At 43.0% G+C, this 11,510-nt stretch overlaps 1 protein-coding gene across 3 annotated transcripts in view; it reads left to right on the top strand.

The window, feature by feature from the left end:
• Positions 1 to 5,040: 5,040 nt before the first annotated feature.
• Positions 5,041 to 11,510, top strand: part of atm (ATM serine/threonine kinase) — a 132,250-nt gene continuing 125,780 nt past the window's right edge. For 2 of the 3 annotated variants that reach the window (XM_034168086.1, XM_034168084.1), the window contains exon 1: positions 5,041 to 5,113. The gene's annotated coding sequence lies outside the window, so the exon portion shown is untranslated. Of the gene's footprint in view, positions 5,162 to 11,510 lie in introns of all 3 variants that reach the window. The other variant, XM_034168085.1, reaches the window with a different exon arrangement.

Below are 11,510 nucleotides of genomic sequence, written 5' to 3'. Positions count from 1 at the left end.
GACTGCACAGGGCGGTGCAGTCGGTTCCTGTTTTTTTTTTTTTTTCTGTGCTGCAGAAAAAAAAAATTGCGCCAATTCCGCCCCAATCTAAGACTTAACTTGTACATCTCCAGACTGAGAAAATGAGCAGGAAGCTTCAGTGTAGACCCGACCCATCATGGGCAGTTTTGTTGTCTCCCCTCTGGGAGGTGCTACAGATCAGAGTACAAGAACAATCAGATAAAAGAATAGTTGTCCACAGGCCATCACCCTGATTAACATCTTATCACTGTAAATCACTGTAAATAACACAAAACCACACATACATATCACTCAATAGCTATGTATACTTCTGTTCTGTAAGACCTTTTGCACAAACATGCAGAGCAGCTGACCTACACACAGAAGCTACAAACATACACCTCACATATTGTTGTGTAATACTGTTTATATAATGGATGAGTGGATCCTTGTCATTTGATTGGTGGTTTGTCTGTCACGTGACATGGATTATTTGTCCCATTTGTGTTGCATTGCATTTAGCGTGCAAATTTGGTTCCATACCTTTGGTACCATTGCACTCAGTCCACAAAGTCTTTGCAGTGATGCACCAAAATATAAGTCCCTTTTCTGTTATTTATTAATTAATAAAATATCAAATGACATTCAACGAGGCTTGTCGAATGGTATGTTCCAGCTTTCACTGAATTAAATATTTGTACCATTGAACTCATAAACATTTATTATTTGTATAATAATATATATATTGCCTTTTGCACAATGCTTACCATATACGAGTAAGTACTATGAAAGCTATGCTAAACCACACAGTTGTTTACACACAAATACTTGTACTTGAGACACAATGACCACAACATGTAACTCATGCATCAACCCCCTGAACCAATTCTGTGAAACTACAAGCACAAATCCTGCTTTACACTCAGATTTCAGTTCTAAAACACACTTTTTTCAAAACACTACACACAATTCTTTGCATGTGGCACAATTTTCATGAAGACAATCTCTTGTTTTCACAAGGAACACATGGGCATTCAAAATTCTAAACATAACTGCCCCACTATGCACACTGACTCATCATATGGGCAAACACCTGTCACACAGTTTTACAGTTAGCACTCACAGCTTTAGCATAAAAAGGGCAACAGGTGAGTTCCTCTGTTTTTGGAGCAATGGATGCGTACATTGGAAACAGAGGCAGAGCCAGACGAGTGAGAGTAAGAGGAGGAGGACGGGGAGGAAGGCCAAGGACTGGAATCTTTAATGAAATCTGAGCCACTTTGGTTGACCATGTGGTCAACCATGATCTAACAATGAGGGAGGCTGGGCAAAGAGTACAGCCAAATTTGAGCAGGTACACTGCAGCATCCATAATCCCCACTTTCACTAGAAAATTGCAGTACTGCATATCAATACAGTACTCAATGAGTACAGTAGTACAGTATTGCCTGTGGACTGTTCTGTTGGACTGTAAAAATAAAGGATATTTCAAGTATTTGGGAAATATATTCCTACTTTGTATTCCTACACAGTATTTATAGTATTTTACAATTTGTATTGCAGAACTGAAAGATTTGTTGTATGGCTGGGGGGGCCTGGCTGCCGGTTTGTTTGCCTTTTGTGTTTCCTCCCAGGTGGCATGCATTTGGGACTGAGTGGCTGTGTTGCTGAGGCTGTTAGGACTTCACCCTGATCACCTGCGACTCGTCAGGACTCACAGCTGAGGTGCATCTGGAGGGATTGGAGTATGTTGGCATTTAAGACTGAAGTGCACAGTGTGCATTTGCCAGAGACTCGACCTTGTGACCAGACGGGTGAGATCGTCGTCTTGGGAGCCATCTCATCAGCAGCGGACGCTGAGAATGTCCAGGTTTGATGCACGGTCTGTGAAAGAGGAGAGGGTGAGGTCTCACGCTCGTCAGCACACTTCCTGAGGTACGTTGGATTTTGTGACTAACAGTTATACAGTCAGTAAATGTGGTGTCCCTCACACCTTATTGTATTGAGCTGTATGTTAGTCATGTATCAGCTTCCACTGCGGTGGTGATTTGTGAACGGGATGTTCCATGCCTGCAGGTTGGAAGCTGATCAGTAATCAAGCCAGGAAGTGTTTGCTGTTTGTACACCTTTAAGTGTTCTGTGTGTAGAGTGTGGACTCACATAATGGTTCCTTCTTTCACAGACTCGGTTGTTGCGGCCACCTGGGGGGTGTCGGCGGGGTCCTTGGGTCCGAAACAGCTTCTGGCTCCGGACCATTAGCGCTGCTGGGAGCGCACCACGCCAGACCGCACCTGTTATTATTATTATGATCACTGTTATGTATTAAATTCAGTTAGCCTTTGTACCGTGCTCTGCTTATTTCATACTGGGTCCTTCAAACGCTGGTCGGTTCTCCGAGCTGCGTCCGACACATAACAAGATTACCAACACAAGGTGGTCAGGAAGGTCTTCTGTCTCCTGAACAGAAAACTGAAATCATGAACATGGTCCTAGAAAACAACATCATAACATTACAGCAAATACAAAGAAAAATAATAGAAAACAATGAGATGTTTCAAAAATATTGACAGGATAAGCTTTTCAACACTGGACTGTGTTTAGCACAGAAATAATCTGAGGATGGCAGCGCGGTGGCTTAGTGGTTAGCACTGTTGCCTCACAGCGAGAAGGTCATGGGTTCAATTCCCATGGCCTTTCTGTGTGGAGTTTGCATGTTCTCCCCGTGTTTGCGTGGGTTTCCTCCGGGTGCTCCGGTTTCCTCCCACATCCAAAGACATGCGGGTTAGGTGGATTGGACTCTTTAAAATTGTCCATAGGTGTGTTTGTGTGTGTGTGTTTGTCTATTTGTGGCCCTGCGACAGACTGGCGTCCTGTCCTGGGTGTACCCCGCCTTGTGCTCTATGACTGCTGGGATAGGCTCCAGTCCCTCGCGACCCTTAATTGGACTAAGCGGTAGAAGATGAATGAATGAATGAATAATCTGAGGATGAAGCAGGTCTACAGAGTATCATTTGAATGCAATACAGAAAGAGTCAAACAATTGCAAATTACTATGTGCAGTAGGTCCTATACAATCCCACAATTGATTCATACTCTCAACACTGATACATATTTCAGTATTGTAATCATAATGACTGTGCTTCACAATAGTGACCACTCCATGTCTATTTCTTGTACCGTCATGTATGTTTCAGAGAGTCCTTGAGTTAGAGGTGGCTGCAGTGGAGCACCAGTTCTTCATTGATGAGGATGGATCATTCAACCTCACAAAAAGACGAAGGAGGGGAAGACACATTGAGGATTTTGTTGTTGTTTTTCTCTGGCTGGAGATGGAAACCCATATTGTACATGCACCTTTGTATTGGTTGGGATGTACACTGTGTACATTGTTTTTTGGTAATTTTTTTTAACACATCAGTGTTCAGGCGGTTCTTATAAATGTCTATTCATGTGATGGTTTGAGTGTGTCATTTGAAAACAAGATACAATTTTGAGAAGAAATAACATTGTTTTGAATGTAAAGTTTCATTTTGCAGAAGAACTGAGTGCTTTTGCCCATTGTGTGTGTTTTTTGTGTGTAAAGTTTGCTTTCAGAAAATGTCCACACCTAAGCAGTTGGTGGCGGTAATGCATCGTGTCGGTTTGTAAACCGTCAATAAACTCGACATAAGACGACGAAGCTGGAAGAATTTGTGGCTTTAAAGAACTTCATCTTCTACCGCTTAGTCCAATTAAGGGTTGCGGGGGTCATAACAGTCATAGAGTGCGAGGCGGGGTACACCCAGGACAGGACGCCAGTCAGTCGCAGGACCACAAATAGACACACACACACACACACACACACACACACACACACACACACACACACACACACACACACACACACACACACACACACGGACAATTTAAAAAGCTTCTAATCCACCTAACCCGCATGTCTTTGGATGTGGGAGGAAACTGGAGCACCCGGAGGAAACCCACGCAAACACGGGGAGAACATGCAAACTCCACACAGAAAGGCCACGGGAATTGAACCCACGACCTTCTCGCTGTGAGGCAACAGTGCTAACCACTAAGCCACTGTGCCGCCGCTTTAAAGAACTTATGGCGTTGAATTATAGTCTCAGTATATCGATATTAAATTGCAACATAACAACTTTAACATAACGGTACATGGTGGTCACAGGCGCCATTTAAATTTTAACAGTGTGGGTGGGGGTGGTACTTTTTACCCTGACTGAGGGTCAAAAGTCATAAATTCTGAATGGCTTTATATCTACTTGTAATAAAATGTTAGTAAAAATCATATATATGTTGTTGTCATTAAAAGACTAGCAATAATATTACAGTGGAAAAAGCAGCAAGGTAAATGAGCACAATGGCAAGGCATACTTCAGATTTATATTTTAATAATAAGGATTTTTTTATCCAGGCATGTATGGGTTCATTAGAGCTTTTAATCAGCTTGAATACAACTTACAAGGCTTCATTTATAAAAATCCATCAAGAATTATGACAAGAAAAACAACCATCACAGTAAATGACAGAATGGCATATTTTCCCCAAATTTCCACACTTTACATAAAACATTTTTTTCTACCCAGGCATGTATGGGTTCATTAGAAAGATCGATTAAAGGGCTTTAAAACAAGCCTACTTTTATTAAAATCTGTTAACAAATAGCGACAATAGAGCGAGAAAAGCAGCAGTTTGTCATAATGTCTCCAAATTTCTGCATTTTACATAAAGGTTTTTTCTCACCCACACATGCATGGGTTCATTGGAAAGAGCTTTCAAAGGGCTTTAAAACAAGCCTACATTTATTAAAATCCGTTAAGAAATAGCGACGCTAGTGCAAAAAAGCAGTCAGTTTATTATTTATGATCTGCACATTTCCACCTTTAGTAATGGCGCCTTCCTGTCCTGAGTGACGCTACGTCTATTCCAGGTCTCTATATTTCCATGTAGCCGACATGCCATGACGGCCATATTGGAAGTGACGTAGAGCTGGGGGCGGGAGTTTCTTCCGGGGTTTGTGCGCGCGTGTCTCTCAACGCACGTCACGTTGCCAGAGTTGTGGTCTGCCTGCAGTGAAACACTTTAAATGACATCTGTAAGTTCGACGTGACAACTCTAACTACAGGCAGGTCATACAGCTGAGGTTGGTGATATTTGGTTCAGTTTCAGATTCAGTGCCAGTTTAGCACTGCTGCTAACGTAGCTCGTCTCCTGCCAGGCTGAGCTAACAGCTAGCTCAAGCTGTGCAGTCTGCTACTGACTAGCTGGGAAAAAAAGTTACAGTAAAACACACGTGCAGTTAAAGCACTTGGAATCCACCTTTGTGGTGGATTCCAAGTGCTTTGCCATGAAATGTAAAGGTGTTAGTTTGTGTCCATACAGGAGTGACCTGCAGGGTGAAAATTAAATTTTGCTAATTCCTTTTTTAATATCTCCGTTGATTGGACAAATCAAGATGATACTAATCTTTTGGAACCAGCACGTATTGTTGATAATTGTCTGGCCAAAATATAAACAGTTTGATAGTCTGGAGAATTTAAAGATTCTCTTGCAGAATAATGTTGATATTTTTATCTTGTCCTGCTGGACATCAGCATTCACACAAACAAAATCTCTTGGCGACGACAATATTAAAGGACCCAGGGATAGAACCAGGAGGGGTGATGGAGTCCTTTGCTGTTTAAGGGACGCTCTATGCTGAGCGCATTGCTTCATCAAGGATGTCTGCTGCAGAGTGTATTTGGCCGGCGATCAGGATGAACCATCCGTGCCCGGTCTTGGTGGCTGGCCAATAATCTGTCCCCCAAGATTGTCACTTTCCAAGTTCTATCGAGAAGTGGAAAAGAAGCTACAGTCCCTCTCAACCCACAGAGATTTGTATCAGCAGACTTCAACATGGACATTTCATCGCAGTGGGGGAAAAATGTTACTTCAGGGTGGGAATGACAATGAACTTTTATAGCTTATTATGGAGCTACAGCCAGGTTGGCATCAATGATAGATGTAGTGTTTCTGATACAGTCACTTGCCCAGTTCTGGATCATTGCCAGTACTGGATCACTGCTGTAGTTTTTGCGCCACCGTTTCTCCTAATCAGCACGAATAAGCTAATACTTGGTACCAATGGAAAGATTGATGTTTTGTCTACAAACGACCACAAGCTCGACCGGATCCAGCCGTCCTTCTGATCAGCAGAGGAATCAAAACATCCCAGTGTCTGCGGTGTGCGTGTTTTTTCGGACTCACTCATTCCTGCAAGTTTGAAAGTAACGATCTCTAAAGCGTTGCAAAGGTGAGTTAGCCGTTCGGTGTTTTTGGTTCTAGAGTGGGAAAATACTTACTTGGGTAGAAAATGTCAGTGTTTTGTCTTACTGTTTAATTGCTGTGCGCATTTATCTCAGACGGGGAAAATTGCCAGTTGCGGATCACTGAAGCAGCAGCCTCGTGTCTGTAGTTGTGAGCCGGTGAGTTGTGAGTGGGGGTCATCTCAACATCACGAATGGACATGAATGTGGGGACTTTTACTTTTTAATTTGGGAGAATTCTCACCTCCTCTCTTCATTTTTTGCTTGTAAAAACGTATAACAGCGCCTTTCGAAGCTAAGTAAATTCTCATTTAATAAGTATAATTTCTATCATTTTGTGTTCAAAATACATTCTCGGGCACAGTGTGTATCATTCTGCATTAGAAGGGCACCAGCCAGATGCCAGGAATGAACCCAAAGCGAGGCAGAGTGTCGTGATCCGGAACTAGCACAACTGATCCATTTCTGGCAAATGTTTGCGCCACACATAATGCGGCTTCACACTTTAAGTAGAAGCGCTACTCCACCCAGACTTTTTCAGCTAAATAACATCCAAATACCCAGTACAACAATACACAATAAAGGACATTCAGTTGCATTATGGCTCCGTATAGCGGGACTTTAAAAAAGGTGATCCGGAACTGGGCAACCGTCTGTACTTGAAATTTTAGATATGAGAGTGCTTCAGAGTGCTTTACATGACTTAGTTTATTGTGTTTAAAAATATAAAGATGCCTCATAATGGGAAATGGGAAAATTATGATCATAAGTACTGACGACCATGTGACCTTTTATAAACCCCCGGTATGAAATACAGGGGGATATAGCGATCAGTATGTTTGTTTGTCTGTCCATACGCCTGTCCTTTTTCACTGATTAGTGCCGATATGTCAAGAATCAGTTGACCAATTTCATTCATATTTACCATAAGGGTATACTTGGGTGATTCTCCCACACCAGTCAATTACAGTGACCTTGGGGTCAATTTCAAGGTCACATGGAGATATTCAGTATCACTGCCACCTACTGGCCAGTAGATGGCAGTGTTCATGGCAGTGTGAATACAATTGCCACTAGGGCTGCAACAACGAATCGATAAAATCAATAAAAATCGATTACAACAGGCGTTGGCAACACATTGGATCATCGATGCGATGTGTCCAGCGATTATGGCGCCAGAAGCTGGTGGCCGCTTCTGATGCCAGTAGCGACCAGTGCACAGAGCAGATCAGACGCTGTTTCGTAGAACTACACAGAATATGGCAGATGCAAGTAGACCAAAGAAAGTTAAGACTTTAAAAGTGTGGGAGCACTTTACGTTAAACAATGCAAAGACGTTTGTTAACTGCAACATTTGCAAGTCGGACCTCGCATGGCACGGGAGGCTCAGGCTGTCTGCGCGTCTCCCAGAGCAGCAAGGTGAGGGGCAGGGAGGGAGAGCAAAAGAAAAAGAAAACAGTAACAGCACCGACAGTTTTTTATTAATGTTGTCAAAGTTGTACCATCGACATTAACGCTTGTCCGATTGTCCGGGACAAGTGTAAAATGTGATCGGACAAGTAATAGCTCTAAATCGTTGTCCGACCGGACAAGTGGCTTTTTTTTTTTTTTTCCTTGGTTTAAAACGTTCAAATCCTTCTCGCACCTCGCGAGAAAGTGTCTTCGGTTTTTCCTGCCACACTCCACGCAGCGGACAATCGGAAAACATGATAACACCGAGTTCTCCCCAGACAGTGGAACAACGACGCCGCGCCATCAGCGTTCTGACAGTGCTGTCACACTCTGCCGTGCTCTCAGGTCGTTTTTAAAAATTCAGCCAGCTGTTTGTGCAGAAGTGGCCAACCAATCACTCATGTCAGGAAATAAATTTACCCATAATGCATTGCGACATGTGTGTCTAAACGCTAAAACCTTCCAAATTACTGCGTTACTTTAAAACTAAAGCATATAGCTGATATTTTCCCTTTGTAAAACAACAGAAGTGACATAAATTTCAATAACTTGTCCAGAATTAGTTTGCTTAAAATTTTAACCATAAGTCAAACCTGTCTGCCTGTGCATGGCTTGTGTGATGATACGCTGGTGAGTCTGTATAGTGTGAAGAGAAATTATCTTTTCTTTCCTCTCTCTCACTCTTCATTTCTCTCTGGTAGTCAGCTCTTCTCTGCCTGTAGAGGATAGAGCTGTACCACTCATAACTGTCTGTCTACTATAAAACATGTAACAGGCAGGTACTAGGTATGGAAGGGAGTAGCAAGATGGCGGGTGGCAGTGTGTCGGGAGAATCCACTGCCTGCCTTAGTGCTAATCCTGAAGTTTTTAAAAATCAATTTGGAAAGATTATTGTCGTGGATGAGTTCTTGAACTTCATTTATGACAAAATGAGGACTCTTGACCACAATGAAATCGTTCTGTTGGCTACAAACAATTTTTCATCGGAATGGATTGCAAAATCAAAGGATTTCCTGTTTGAGGTATGTCCGACAACAACACAACGGAAAATTAATTATATGGGAAAAGACAAGGACGTTAAAAACGTGAAGGCATGCTTGAGATTGTTTAATGAGTTTGGGGAAGATATGCCTATGTTTGTCCCGCACCGTCTGGACAAACTTCCACCTGTTGGTTTTGGCAGTATCGACGCCTCAACCCTGCTTAGAAGAATAGAGCAACTAAGCAATGAAGTTTCTGTGTTGCGCAGGACCATTGAAGCAAAGGCAGATGTGAATGAGAATCTGATGGCAGCTACTGTGGCTGTGAATCGCCGGGTGAAGGCGATGGAGCAGAGCTGCACTCTTAACCTGGACCGCAGGGCCGCTGCTGTGGCTGCTGCAGGGGAGGTGGAGGTACAGAGGAAGACAGGCTCTGCTCAGCAGGCAGAGATGGTGTTACCGTCTCCCCATGCTGCGGCTACAGAGAACGTTCAGCCTCGCACATCAGGTATGTCACCGCCGTGGAGTTTTGTTGTGAGCAATGGACGTAAAAAGCCGGACATTAATGTCACACCTAAGAGGCGACCCATATCCGCTCAGGGGAAACGTGAGCGAAGGAATAGGCCTCCCGGAATTATTGGCACTGGCACAGAGAGCCGCATTCCTGTGATTACAACTAAGAGAGTGAGTATATTTGCCACCAAATTTTCTCCAGATGTGGATGCTGAGACTTTGCACAGCTATCTATCTGAGAAACTGGTCAATAAGTCTGTGACATGTAGGAAGATAGAATCGCATGGGAGCAGATTCGGCTCCTTTCATGTCACTGCAGATTGTAAGGAGGTGGCTGACATGTACAGTTCCCATATCTGGCCAGCTGGGGTGTATGTGAGGAGGTATTTTGAACCCTGTGGGCACAGAGGCTCTGCTGGCAATATTCCTGTGGGGAGAAATGAACTGCTGTAGTCAGAGAATAATGAAACTGTGGCTACTTCCTCCTAAACTGTGATGCGGGTTGTCTCTTATAACTGTCGTGGGCTGCGTGTAGGTAACAGCGCTGGGGACAGAGCCCGACGTGTTGTGGTGGATAAAATACTTCAAAGTTGTGACATTCTGTGTTTACAGGAGACTTTCCTTTCCAAACAGGATTTGGGAGGGTTGAATTATGTTCATGATGACTTTCACGGTGCTGGGGAGTCAACTACAGATCTCTCTCAGTGCATTATTAGGGGGAGAATCCCTGGGGGTGTGGCCATCCTGTGGCATAAAAGGTTTGATTCTGTGATTAATGTTGTTCGACTGGAAACTGACTGGTGTATTGGGGTTCATGTCAGGATGAGTAACACAGAATTTAACATTCTGAATGTCTACACACCATATGAGTCGAGACATAATGATGATGAATATGTGAATAGGTTGGCATTTATTAACTCTTTTATTGTTGATAATTTCTGTACAACCGTTTATGTTGTTGGAGACATGAATGCAGATATCTCTGATAATGCTTCTTCTTTTGCTAAGCATATGATCAGGAGGTGTGAAAACAATAATTTGGTTCTATCTAGTCAGGTGCTTCTACCTGCAGACAGTTTTACCTACTATAGTGAAGCCCATAGAACAACTAGCTGGCTTGATCTGATATGTACTGCAGATGCTCATGCAACGCTTGGGTCTATGAAAGTACTATATGAGGTGACCACAGCTGATCATTTTCCTATTGAGTTCATACTTAACACTGTGTGTCTCCCTGAGATAATGAGGGAGGATAACATCATAAGTGAGGCTAAGATAGACTGGACTAAACTGTCCTCAAAGGATGTATTGTTTTATTGTGGGAGATCAGATGCACTTTTGAGAAAAATACATTTACCTATGCATGCCATTCGATGTTTGAATGTTAACTGTAGTGACACTTCTCACTGTGATGACCTCTGTGAAATGTATAATTGTATTGTGTTTGCCTTATCAGAAGCCAGCAGACCTCTACTCACTCTCCCTAATAAAGCTGTAAATGCTCAGCCTGGGTGGAATAGGTATGTCGCTGGCCCTCATGCAGAAGCTAAGGCAGCCCATAAAGCCTGGGTAATTGCTGGTAGACCTAGGCAGGGGCCGGTTCATGAGTATAAAAAGGTAACCAATACTAGATACAAATATGCAGTATACTTTGTTCACAAGCATGAGCAAGCCTTGAGAGCTGACTCTATGGCTGGAAAACTGCTTGACAGCAATGTCACTGGCTTCTGGAAAGAAGTGAAGAATATAAACAGGGTTAAAACAGCACTGCCATGTAACATTGAGGGTGTATTTGGTGGAGAAAATATAACTGAACTATGGAGGCAGCATTATGCTGCTCTGTTCAACTGTGTCATAAGTGAGCCCTACTGTACAGGTAATATAGAGGAGGAAGTGGTACACATCAGCCCCTATGAAATTTCCCAAGCCATAAGGCAACTGGCTGATAACAAGGCATGTAGCATGGATAATATCACTGCAGAGCACCTGAAGCTTGCCAGCTCTAGGGTTGCTGTGTTGTTGGCTATTTGTTTTACAGGGTTGGTAATGCATGGTATTCTGCCAGATGCTATGTTGACAGTTATTTTAGTACCTGTTATGAAAGACAAGGCTGGGAAGGTAGGGAGTATGGATAACTATCGGCCTATTGCCCTAGCCAGCGTACTGGTAGAGGTGCTAGAAAGTGTCATATTTGACAGAATTGGGGATTTTATTTGTACCACGGATAATCAGTTTGCATAGT

Source organism: Thalassophryne amazonica, chromosome 4, assembly GCF_902500255.1.
Source record: "Thalassophryne amazonica chromosome 4, fThaAma1.1, whole genome shotgun sequence".
NCBI classification, from domain to species: domain Eukaryota; kingdom Metazoa; phylum Chordata; class Actinopteri; order Batrachoidiformes; family Batrachoididae; genus Thalassophryne; species Thalassophryne amazonica.
The sequence above is the reverse complement of the archived record's forward strand: the minus strand, read 5'-3'. Positions and strand labels throughout refer to the sequence as shown.